This window comes from Dendropsophus ebraccatus, chromosome 1, assembly GCF_027789765.1.
Source record: "Dendropsophus ebraccatus isolate aDenEbr1 chromosome 1, aDenEbr1.pat, whole genome shotgun sequence".
NCBI classification, from domain to species: Eukaryota; Metazoa; Chordata; class Amphibia; order Anura; family Hylidae; genus Dendropsophus; species Dendropsophus ebraccatus.
Window position 1 is genome coordinate 86,898,943 of NC_091454.1, and position 11,783 is coordinate 86,910,725.

Here is an 11,783-nt window from a genome sequence, read left to right on the forward strand (position 1 = left end):
CAGTGTCACCTAGGCAGAGCGTTTGGTTATGTGACCCCCAATCATGGCCTAACCTTAGAGACCCTGTGAGTCAGCTGTAAGTTATGGGTGGGTCATAGTCAGAGCCCAAAGTAAACTATTGCCATAGGGCCCACAAGCTTTTACAGAAGACCTGTTATCACTCCTGACTAGAGACGAGCAAACCGGGTTCGGGTTTGAGTCCATCCAAACCTGAACGTTCTGCATTTGATTAGCGGGGGCTGCTGAACTTGGATAAAGCTCTAAGGTTGTCTGGAAAACATGGATACAGCCAATGACTATATCCATGATTTCCACATAGCCTTAGGGCTTTATCCAAGTTCAGCAGCCACCGCTAATCAAATGCCGAAAGTTCGGGTTCGGATGCACTACAGCATGCTCGAGGTTCGCTCATCTCTACTCCTGACCTGACCATTTTATTTAATATCTGTATTTCTCATAATAATAAAAAAAATTCTTACAGCTCTGTGATGTCCTTTTCCTCTTTTATTCTTACTAGAAATGTATGACTTAAAGGGTTATTTTATTAACTCTCTTCAGGTATACTCGGCTCCTTCCGACGCTCCATAGGAATAAATAGAGCTGTGGGTCACATGCCAACCTAGGGGCTCTATTCATAACAGAGCCAGCGGGGTCTGATCGCCAGGGAGTTTAGGGGTCAGACCCCCTGCTATCTCCTACTTTTCCCATATCCTGTGGATAGTGGAAAAGTTAATTTTCTCTGAAAATAGGACAGTGTTTTATATAATTTTTTTCTCCAAAAAAAGGACCAGGGTAGTTCTTATTTTTTTCCATGACCAACAAACCCTTGTACCCCACAGAGTAGCTTTATTTTTTTTTTAACTTATGTTGTTCAGGGGTAAAAATGTACTGTTACCTATACAGCATACCAGTTAGAAATGCTGAAATCTATTCACATATTCGGCCCGTATCTGTGGATGCAAGAAGCAGGGCTCGAAAGCAGGTGAGTGAATTTTGCCCTGCCATGGCAAGCAGGACCGTCTTAACAGCATTATGGGCCCCTGGGCAGAGGTGTGAATTGGGTCCCACCCCCCGCGGCCGCCGCCATCAAAACCCCCCATCTTTGCAACCCTGCCCCTAGCCAGTACAATTACGTACAATATAAAATACTAATTATTGTTAACATAAACTTTAATTCACAACACAGTCTTTCAGCAGCGCAAAAACAAAAAATAACCGTGCGTGCATGCCTCACCAAACCAGACCAGGTTGGCTTCAAAGTATCCAAAAAACGCAATGGAGACGGCACTTCCAACAGCAATCTGCAGGGTTTATTGTCACACCAGTGCAACATGTCTCATATATACAGAGGGGCAACAACATGACTATTATATATGAGAACCATGTTGTCTCCCTGTATGTATACTGTATAATACAATATACAGGGAAACAACATGGCTTATATATAGAGAAGGGCAAAACAACATGTCTCATATATACAGAGGGGCAACAACATGACTATTATATTATATATGAACCATGTTGTTTCCCTGTATACAGAATACAGGGAAACAACATGGTTCATATATAATAGTCATGTTGTTGCTCCTCTGTCTATATGAGACATGTTGTTTTGCCCTTCTCTATATATATGACAGATAACAAGCAACAAATATTACCACCGCATACTGACTAACACCACCGCTGCTACTGACTAATCCACTGTACACAGATCACTATCACCTCATCCAGTCATATAGAGGTACCCAGCTCTACACAGGTTCTGTACACCATATACATTACAGTGCAGATACATCAAGTGACTCACATGGGACGTCTTCTCTGATCAGAGTTCTTCCCTTTTCATCTTCTTTTCCATTTGCCCTGTGCCGTTATGAGAACTTCTCCGAGCCACGAATCCACAGAATCTGCCAGACAGACATATTAGGCTCCACACTCTGTCACCATCCTCATCTCTCTACACACTGCACATCTGTATTGGCCCCTTATAGATAGCTCCCCCTGTATTACCCCCTTATAGATGGCTCCCCCCTGTATCACCCCCTTATAGATGGCTCCCCCTGTACCCCCCCGTATAGATGGCTCCCCCTGTATTACCCCCTTATAGATGGCTCCCCCTGTATTACCCCCTTATAGATGGCTCCCCGCTGTATTACCCCCTTATAGATGGCTCCCCCTGTATTACCCCCTTATAGATGGCTCCCCCCTGTATCCCCCCCTATAGATGGCTCCCCCGTATTCCCCCTTATAGATGGCTCCCCCCTGTATCCCCCCCCCTCGTATAGATGGCTCCCCCTGTATCCCCCCCTATAGATGGCTCCCCCCTGTATCCCCCCCTCGTATAGATGGCTCTCCCCTGTATCCCCCCCTATAGATGGCTCCCCCCTGTATCCCCCCCCTCATATAGATGGCTCCCACCTGTATCCCCCCTTATAGATGGCTCCCCCCTGTATCCCCCCTCGTATAGATGGCTCCCCCCTGTATCCCCCCCTATAGATGGCTCCCCCCTGTATCCCCCCCTCTCGTATAGATGGCTCCCCCCTGTATCCCCCCCTATAGATGGATCCCCCTGTATCCCCCCCTCCTCGTATAGATGGCTCCCCCTGTATCCCCCCTATAGATGGCTCCCCCTGTATCCCCCCTGTATCCCCCCCTATAGATGGCTCCCCCCTGTATCCCCCCTATAGATGGCTCCCCCCTGTATCCCCCCTATAGATGGCTCCCCCTGTATCCCCCCTATAGATGGCTCCCCCCTGTATCCCCCCCTATAGATGGCTCCTCCCTGTATACCCCCCCTATAGATGGCTCCCCCGTATTCCCCCCTTATAGATGTCTCCCCCGTATTCCCCCCTTATAGATGTCTCCCCCCTGCACAGCAGATAAAAAAAACAAACACCCAACTCACCTACCAGCGCTCCCCCGTCGCTGCTTCCTCTCCTCTTCTGCCCCTGGCTGATGCGTCGCTCCCCGGGGGTTTCTCCGGGAGCGCACACATCCGGAAGCTCAGTGTGCGCCCAGGCCGGGACTTCCGGTACAGGAAGCCCCAGCGACGAGCACTGAGGTTCCTGATGCGTGCGCTCCCGGAGAATCCCCCGGGGAGTGGCGCATCAGCCGGGGCCGGATTTCCTCTTGCGACCGCAAGCAAGAAAGTGCTTGCGGTCGAAAGAGAAGGGGAAGGGGGGGCGCGCAGGGCCGTCTTACCCTTTCGGCATGGGAGGCGGCTGCCCGGGGACCCTTGCGTCCAAGGGGCCCCTGCCCGCTGTGACAGCGGGCAGGAGCCCCCTAGGACGCAAGGGCCCCCGGGCAGCCGCCTACCATGCCCAATGGGTAAGACGGCCCTAATGGCAAGTGGTAGTGGGTCACATGTACTGTATGCCTTATCCAATGGTATGTTTAGACAGAGATTTATCTGACAGATTTTTGAAGCCAAAGCCAGGAACAGACTATACACAGAGAACAGTTCATAAAGGAAAGACTGAGATTTCTCCTCAAATCTATTACTGGCTTTTGTTAAAAAAATCAGATAAATCTCTCTGTGTAAACGCACTATAAGTCTCAGGTGACATAACCTAGCGCTGGAGGCTCTGGCTGTAACTAGCACCTATTTTTGGAGACAGGATTATATTTCAAGTCTACTCCAAAACCCTACAAAATCAAGTTAGGGCTTATTTTTGAAGAAACAGGGTATCGGCTAAAACACACAGCTTTGGAGTGGTGACAGGTCCTCTTTAAAGTGACGCTCACCCCCTTTTTGCATTCTGACTCCTCTACACAAGTGTAATGGGTAAATTTAGCAGTTTTCAAACCTTATTTTATATCATATGTCATGGTGCTTGTTCAAGCAAAAAGTCATCTTTTATCAACTGCAGATTGTGCTAAGTGGGCGGGGCTTCATGGCATTAGCGCCACTTAGCCCTGCACACAGCATCACAGTTGACCCCATCATCTCCAGGGCCTAGACCTTTAGGCCAGCCTGTTCTAATGGCCGGTGAGGAGCGGGGCTTATGTGCCTATGACGTCATGGAGGGGCGGGGCCAATGGTGGGCCCAGCTATGTTAAAACAGGAGGAGCAGATCAGGGGCTTTGGTCTTTAAGGTGAAAAGAACGGTATAGTCTTATATGCAAACGATATCTTGGTATTTGTGTGAGATGCAGACACAGCAATACCTAGGGTCATGGAAAAATTTGCAGGCTTTGAAAAAGTTTCCGGATTAAAATGTAATTGGAATAAATCTTCATGTATGGGGTTATCGACTAACCAGAAAAATAGTATTAATTCATATGGCCTGAATAGTTAGTGACCAGACCGAATACCTGGGGATTGTTATGTCAAATATTCATCTAAGGATATGTGCACACTGAGCAATTCTCATGGAATTTCAAGTGGATTCTGCGCCAAAATGAGCATAGAATTCGCACGAAATTCTGCCTATAAAAAATTTGTAGTCTTGGCTCCCATTGTTTTCTATTGTATTTCCACGCATTAGTGCACACTGCAGAAATTTTGTTCCGGATTCCGTGTTCCGCCCAAGGAATTGACATGTCACTTCTTTGGGTGGATTCCGCTAGGAGAATCCTATAGAAGTCAATTGGGCTTAAATTCTGCTTGAATTCTAGTCTAGGAAATGTGCAGTTGCCCTTAACCCCTTAGCGACCCATGACGTACCTGGTACGTCATGGTGCTGCGGGGGGAGTTCAGAGAGGCATCCCGCTGGGACCCCGCTCTGAACGGCGCCGCTACTGGCTGATATGTGCAGCCGCGGAGCGCCTCTATTAGCCGACGCGGCAACGGGAGCCTCTAACCTGATAGCTGCATTTAGAGGCTTTGCTCGCACGTCCCTGGTGTCCAGTGGGATGGATCTCCCCCCGCGATGCGATTGCAGGGGGGAGATCCGTGCTTTTGGCCGGTTCTCAGCGTCGCAATGACGCCGGTCCCGGCTCGGCAATGCATTGCACTGGCCTGCAGCAGACCAGTGCAATGTATCACCGATATGATGGATCTTTGCTGTGTACACTCACTGGCCACTTTATTAGGTACACCATGCTAGTAACGGGTGGTCTTCTGCTGCTGTAGCCCATCTGCCTCAAAGTTGGACGTACTGTGCGTTCAGAGATGCTCTTCTGCCTACCTTGGTTGTAACGGTTGGCTATTTGAGTCACTGTTGCCTTTCTATCAGCTCGAACCAGTCTGCCCATTCTCCTCTGACCTCTGCCATCAACAAGGCATTTCCGCCCACAGAACTGCCGCTCACTGGATGTTTTTTCTTTTTCGGACCATTCTCTGTAAACCCTAGAGATGGTTGTGCGTGAAAATCCCAGTAGATCAGCAGTTTCTGAAATACTCAGACCAGCCCTTCTGGCACTAACAACCATGCCACGTTCAAAGGCCTCAAATCACCTTTCTTCCCCATACTGATGCTCAGTTTGAACTGTAGGAGATTGTCTTGACCATGTCTACATGCCTAAATGCACTGAGTTGTCGCCATGTGATTGGCTGGTGTACCTAATAAAGGTGTACCTAATAAAGTGGCCGGTGAGTGTATATACACAGCATTGATCTCTATGAGAGATCAGTGCTGTGTATATACAAGTCCCCCAGGGGGGCTTCTAGTTAATGTAAAAATAAAAGTAAAAAGGTTTTTTATTAATAAAAAATCCCTTCCCGTAATAAAAGTCCAAATCACCCCCCTTTTCCCATTTTATAAATATAAATAAATAAACAAATAAACATGTTTGGTATCTCCACGCGCATAATCACCCGAACTATTAAATTATCACATTCTTGATCTTGATCTCGCATAGTAAACAGCGTAAGCGCAAAAAAATTCCAAAGTGTAAAATTGCGCATTTTTGGTCGCATCAAATCCAGAAAAAATGTAATAAAAAGCGATCAAAAAGTTGCATATGCGCAATCAAGGTACCGATAGAAAGAACACATCATGGCGCAAAAAATGGCACCTCATACAGCCCCATAGACCAAAGGATAAAAGCGTTATAAGTATGGGAATAGAGCGATTTTAAGGAACATATATTAACAATGGTTTGAATTTTTTACAAGCCATCAAATAAAATAAAAGTTATACATGTTACATATCGTTGTAATCGTAACGACTTGAGGAACATACATAACAAGTCAGTTTTACCCCAGGGTGAACGGCGTAAACATGAAACTCCCTGAAATAAAAACAAATTCCTTTTTTTTTCAATTTGACGCTCTATGAGCGTCGGACTCATCTCAGCGGCGCGATCACGTAAGTATGAGGGCCTCTAGCGGGGGTGACAGGTCCTCTTTAAACTGCATCACAATAAGCAAATAGAGTAAGGGTCCATTTACACAGAAAAATTTTCTGACAAATTATCTGCCAAAAATTTAAAGCTAAAGCTAGGAACAGACTATAAACAGAGATCAGGTTATAACAGAAAGACTGAGATTTCTCCTCTTTTCAAATCCATTCCTGGCTTTGGCTTCAAATCTTTGGCAGATAATCTGTCAGATAATCTTTCTGTGTAAATGGACCTTAAGTTGTCTCTTATTGGATGAATTACAGTTCCATTCCTCCTTCTCATCACATAACCCATCTTATAACACACTTATTTTGATTACAAAAAAACTTACCTAGTGCACTGCTGCTGTGATCTGGGATCCTTTTCTCTGGCTCTTCCTTCCAGCCCAACCTCTTCTGGCTATAAATCATTCTGGAGGAGGCAGCAGCCTGAAGATGCAGCAACCAGACAGCAGAGCAGGAGGAACAGTATACTAGATCAAAGCAGCAGCACATTAGGTAAGTATGCACTGCTGTGTGATCTGCAAACTGACAGCACGGATATGTGCATAACATCCATGCTGTTGGTTTGCCTTTATCAATACGAGCCTCACATCCCATGTTTACACAGTAAGATATACGGCTGTTGACGATAAATTTTAAAACATGTTCTAAGAAGATTATCAGCCAAGGATTTTTCCGGTCCTCAGTTGATCACTGTAACTTTTACACGGGCCGATTCTTGGGTTTGGGAGTGTTTCTTGCAATGCTCTTGGCTGTTAATCTGCCCGTGTAATGGTCTCTTAAAGCGACTCTGTACCCACAATCTGACCTCTCCAAACCGCTTGTACCACCAGATAGCTGCTTTTATTCCAAGATCTGTCCTGGAGTCCATTCGGTAGGTGATACAGTTATTGCCCTAAAAAACAACTTTTAAGCTTGCAGTCCTGTGTCTGTGCCCTAGGATTGCACCACCTCTCCATCCCTCCTCCCCACCCTCTTCACCATTAGGAATGCCCCTAGAACAATTTAACCTATTCATCACATGTCTGAACACTGCACATGTGCTGGAACGTTAAGGCACCTGTGCAGTGTTCAGACAGGTGAGGAATAGGAAAAATCCTGCCCGGGGGCATTCCTAATGAAGAGGAGGGTGGGGAGGGGGAAGGAGGGGCGTCACAATCCTAGGGCTGCAAGTTTAAAGCTGGACTCACAGTGAATTTAGCAAAAAATTGCCTAATTGATAAAGCAAATTTTTTCTAAATTCATTAACAAAATACGTTATTCTTGTGTCTCGAGAGTGACAGCTTGCTCAGCCAATTACTGGCCCCGGTGCTTTCCCTTCTCAGTCAGTCAGTGATTGGCTAAGCAGAGAATGATAGCCTGCTTAGCCAATCACTGGCTAATCGTGAAGGAACAGCGCCGTGGCCTTTGTTCCCTGGGTGAGCTGGAGGCAGCTGAAGAAACAATAAAGGACACTCGGGGAGCGTGAACAGGTGAGTATAGATCCGTTAAGTTTAGTTTGCAGAGTTCGTAAATTTTGTGTTAAAAATTTGCTCATCTGTTATTCTCACTATAAAAGTATATGGGCCAAATAAAGTCAGTAGCAGTATATTTACTCCATTAAACTCAATTACATAGTTACATAGTTTATACGGTTGAAAAAAGACACATGTCCATCAATTGCCTAGGTACTGTATGATTCAGTATACCTCTCCCCCAGTATGTCAATGTATACCTCAAGCATAGACCACATTAGAGAACATACTGTGGGAAGAAGTGCGGTGCAAGCCTAGCAATACGCAATCACACACACACACACACACACACACACACACAAAGACAGTTTGATTGTACCTTACTGGGGACAGATGGGTTAATGTGAATGGCTGCAAAACATATGTACAGTGCAGCTGAATATTTTGGCATTATAGTAAAATGAACAAAAATGAGAAGCCTTTTGTCATTTGGTGGGTGCACTGATCCACCTGCCCACCAGCCTCCTCTGTGCCATATACTTGTAGACAGTACACATTTATGTATGCATAATATAGTGATGTCTTCTTCCTCGGCCCAAGATCCCAAGCTTCCATAGTAACGATAGCAGGTTGCTGTGGTCCAGGGAAGAAGACGTCACTACGTTATGCATACATAATATAAATAAGTAGCGCAGAAAAGGCTCAGGCCCACTGAAATCCTGTGAAAGCACTCTGAGAGGGGAGATTGGTGGGGTGGAGGAGCAAGGCGGACATCAGCAGTGTCACAGGGACATTACTCTGTGACACTGTGAAGGAACAAAGATGCAGGTTTTTTTGCTTAAATAAAGAAGCTGACAGATTACACAAAGATAACACTCCGATGTATGCTGCTGTATGTCTCTTGTACTATACATGCCTACCAATGGTTTTACCCACGATTCTCAACTTTCAGTTTCCCTTAGTATTATGTTGTATTTCATATTCTAGCTCTGTAAAATGTAGTCTGAGATTTTTTGCAAAACCACTATTAAGCACCAGGTGGCGATATAACCTAACTAGCCAGATGACCTATAGCTTATGTTTGTTGTTAAAATCTCAACTTTGCAGAGTAAATGGTTTTCAAACAAATTATTATACGCAGATATATTTGAAATACTTAGATTTTATACAGTAGTTGGGGTGTATGAGTTTCTTAATGAACAACGTAGTCGTAGAGCAACTACAAAAGTATGCATACAGTATGGATTTTGATAAATGTACTAAAGTACAATAAACATTACTGTGATCTTAGTGGATATAATACAGCCAAAGCTGTATTATACTCACATTCTTTCTCTATATACAATATAAAAGCAAAATCAGTCTGTTAAAATTGAAAGCAGACACTGCATCTAGTTGTTACATAACAACCTTTAAAATGTGATCTGTATCTTTATGAAGTTGTGTACATATCAGGCAAATTACAACATTGCATTAACAGTCTCGTTAACATTCAACACTACAAAATAAAAAATATCATAATAATTCAATTCAATTTAGATGAGTAAGGGTCCTATTACACAGAGCTATTATCTGCCAAGTCAGAACGTAATAATGATATTACAGTAGCGGATTACAATAGGTCAGTTTCGGGCGGTAGCTCGGGACCCTGAGCTACTGGGGGGCCCATGGCCAACCCCAAAAAATTATACTTTCACTGGTGTATTATCTCCAGGCTACAGTTCTGCCATGATTTGCATAAAAATCGCTGCTTCTTACCGCAATTTTGAACAAATCAGGACAAAGCTGCAGCCAGGAGACAATGCAGTAATATTAGAGAACATACTGAAGGACCTTATCATGTGACAATGATGTCACCACAGGTCCTTTACAGGCTGCATTATGGAGGAAAAAGACTATAGCGAGTGCCACCATAGTTACTGTGGGTTTGGGGGCCCAAGCTTGGTGAACAGCCCGGGGCCCAGTCATGAAAGACTAATAATAGGGGTACTTGGTGTATAGAAAATAATAAAGATGATGTTAATCTCTCCATGCTCCCCTGGAGTCCTCCTGCCCTGTATCTGCGTCTCCAGCTGGCTGCAGCCACTCACCCAATCACTGGTTGTGGCACAGTAATGTCTTGGTCAGTGAGCTGAGCAGGCTGTCACTGAGGGTTCAGAAGTGTTGGGGTAGCTGCCGTCAGCTGGGGACACAGAGACAAGGCAGGGGAGCATGGACAGGTAAAGCAAGAGCTGCCATGGACATTGCTAATTATGTCCATGCATGTGGTGTAATCTGCTAGGTCAGTACTCACAGCGAGAGTACATGAACCATTGTATTATTGTGATAATGGAATAAAAGATAATGGACACTGTCTTTTTAAACAACATTACATCACGTACCTCAAGAAAATGGGTGTCTAACATCTCCCTATTGCACACAGGGCACTAAGGATGAAGGTAAGTTTCTTACCTTCACCTCAGCACTGTTTCCGTGTTATTAGGAGCAGGGCCGTTTCTAGGGCATTTTGGCCACAGGGCGAATCTTGATAAAAGATTCAGGTTACTAGGAAGAATCAGTGTGTATGTTATGGCATAGGGTGGTGCAGCGCCACTACTAATTAATGTTCTACTGAGTACAAAAACATATATTGGGGGTGTATCTACACACAGTGTGACAGGTAATATCGTCAGCCATTACTCTGCAATCCTTGCTTATATATTTTGTATTTTGGGCACTTGCACTTTTGGATTGTAGGATATAGAGGAGGCAGCTTTGCATTTTAACTAGGGGCAGTACAATAGACATCATGGTCTTTTAGACATTTGTGACTTTATGCCTGCCTCGTATATGTATCTTCCTGTAAATATAACTATGTGGCTGTGATGTATCCTGTGTGAAGAATTTTTTACTTTGTTCTGTGCATATTTTTAATCTCTATTTCTTTTGATTACATAAATAAAACATAGTATTTTTGAATTATGAGTGTTGTAGCCCTCTTTTTGGTGGGATATCTAAGTACAAAAACATCATTCAGTGACTCACAGCTGACGTCTTCTTTAATCTGAGGCATCACTTTCCCTTTTCCTCTCCATCCGGCCCAGGCCTCCATAATGATTTCTTCCAGCTACAATTCTTCTCTTCAGAACCTGCAAGACAGACATCTCAGGCTCCGCACTTACAGCAACTTCCTTCCCTTTTCCCACCTATAAGGTCCCAAACTGTAGCAATTCTTGTTGTGCCCTCCATATAGTAATAATGTCTCCTGTAGTATAGCCCCCTCTATGCAGCCTCTATAGTATAGCCCCCTGTGTGGAGTGTAGGCATCTCTGTTGTATTGCCCACCTATGTGCAGTACAGTCAGGGCCGGCTCCAGCTTTTTGTGGGCCCTTGGGCGACAGAGCCTCGGCGGGACCCTTTGAGGAGCAAATCATGGAGAGACAGGCGAGGAAAGATTTGCAGCAGAAGAAACATGCGGCTGCTGCATATCTTTCTCCTCCTGTATCTCCTGATCTCTGCAGTAGTCAGGACTCTGGAGGAGTCAGACCCAGTCACAGGATTATATATATATATATCATGCTGGTGCTGCTAGTTCTCTAGTATACAGCTCCTTCTGTGTGTGTTTGTGTGTGTGTGTGTATATACATACACACACACAGAGCAGGAGCTGTATACTAGAGAACTAGCAGCACCAGCATTATATATATATATATATATATATATATATATATATTTATAATATGAACATGGTGAGACCTCTAGTTCTCCTATATACAGGCCCTGCAGTGATATACAGTGTGTGTGTATATATATATATATATATATATATATATATATATATATATATACACACACACACACACTGTATATCACTGCAGGGCCTGAATATAGGAGAACTAGAGGTCTCACCATGTTCATATGATAGATAGGAGATAGGGAAATAGATAGATAGATAGGAGATAGGGAAATAGATAGATAGATAGATAGATAGATAGATAGATAGATAGATAGATAGATAGATAGGAGATAGATAGATATTACAGCAGGACCTCTATACACAAAA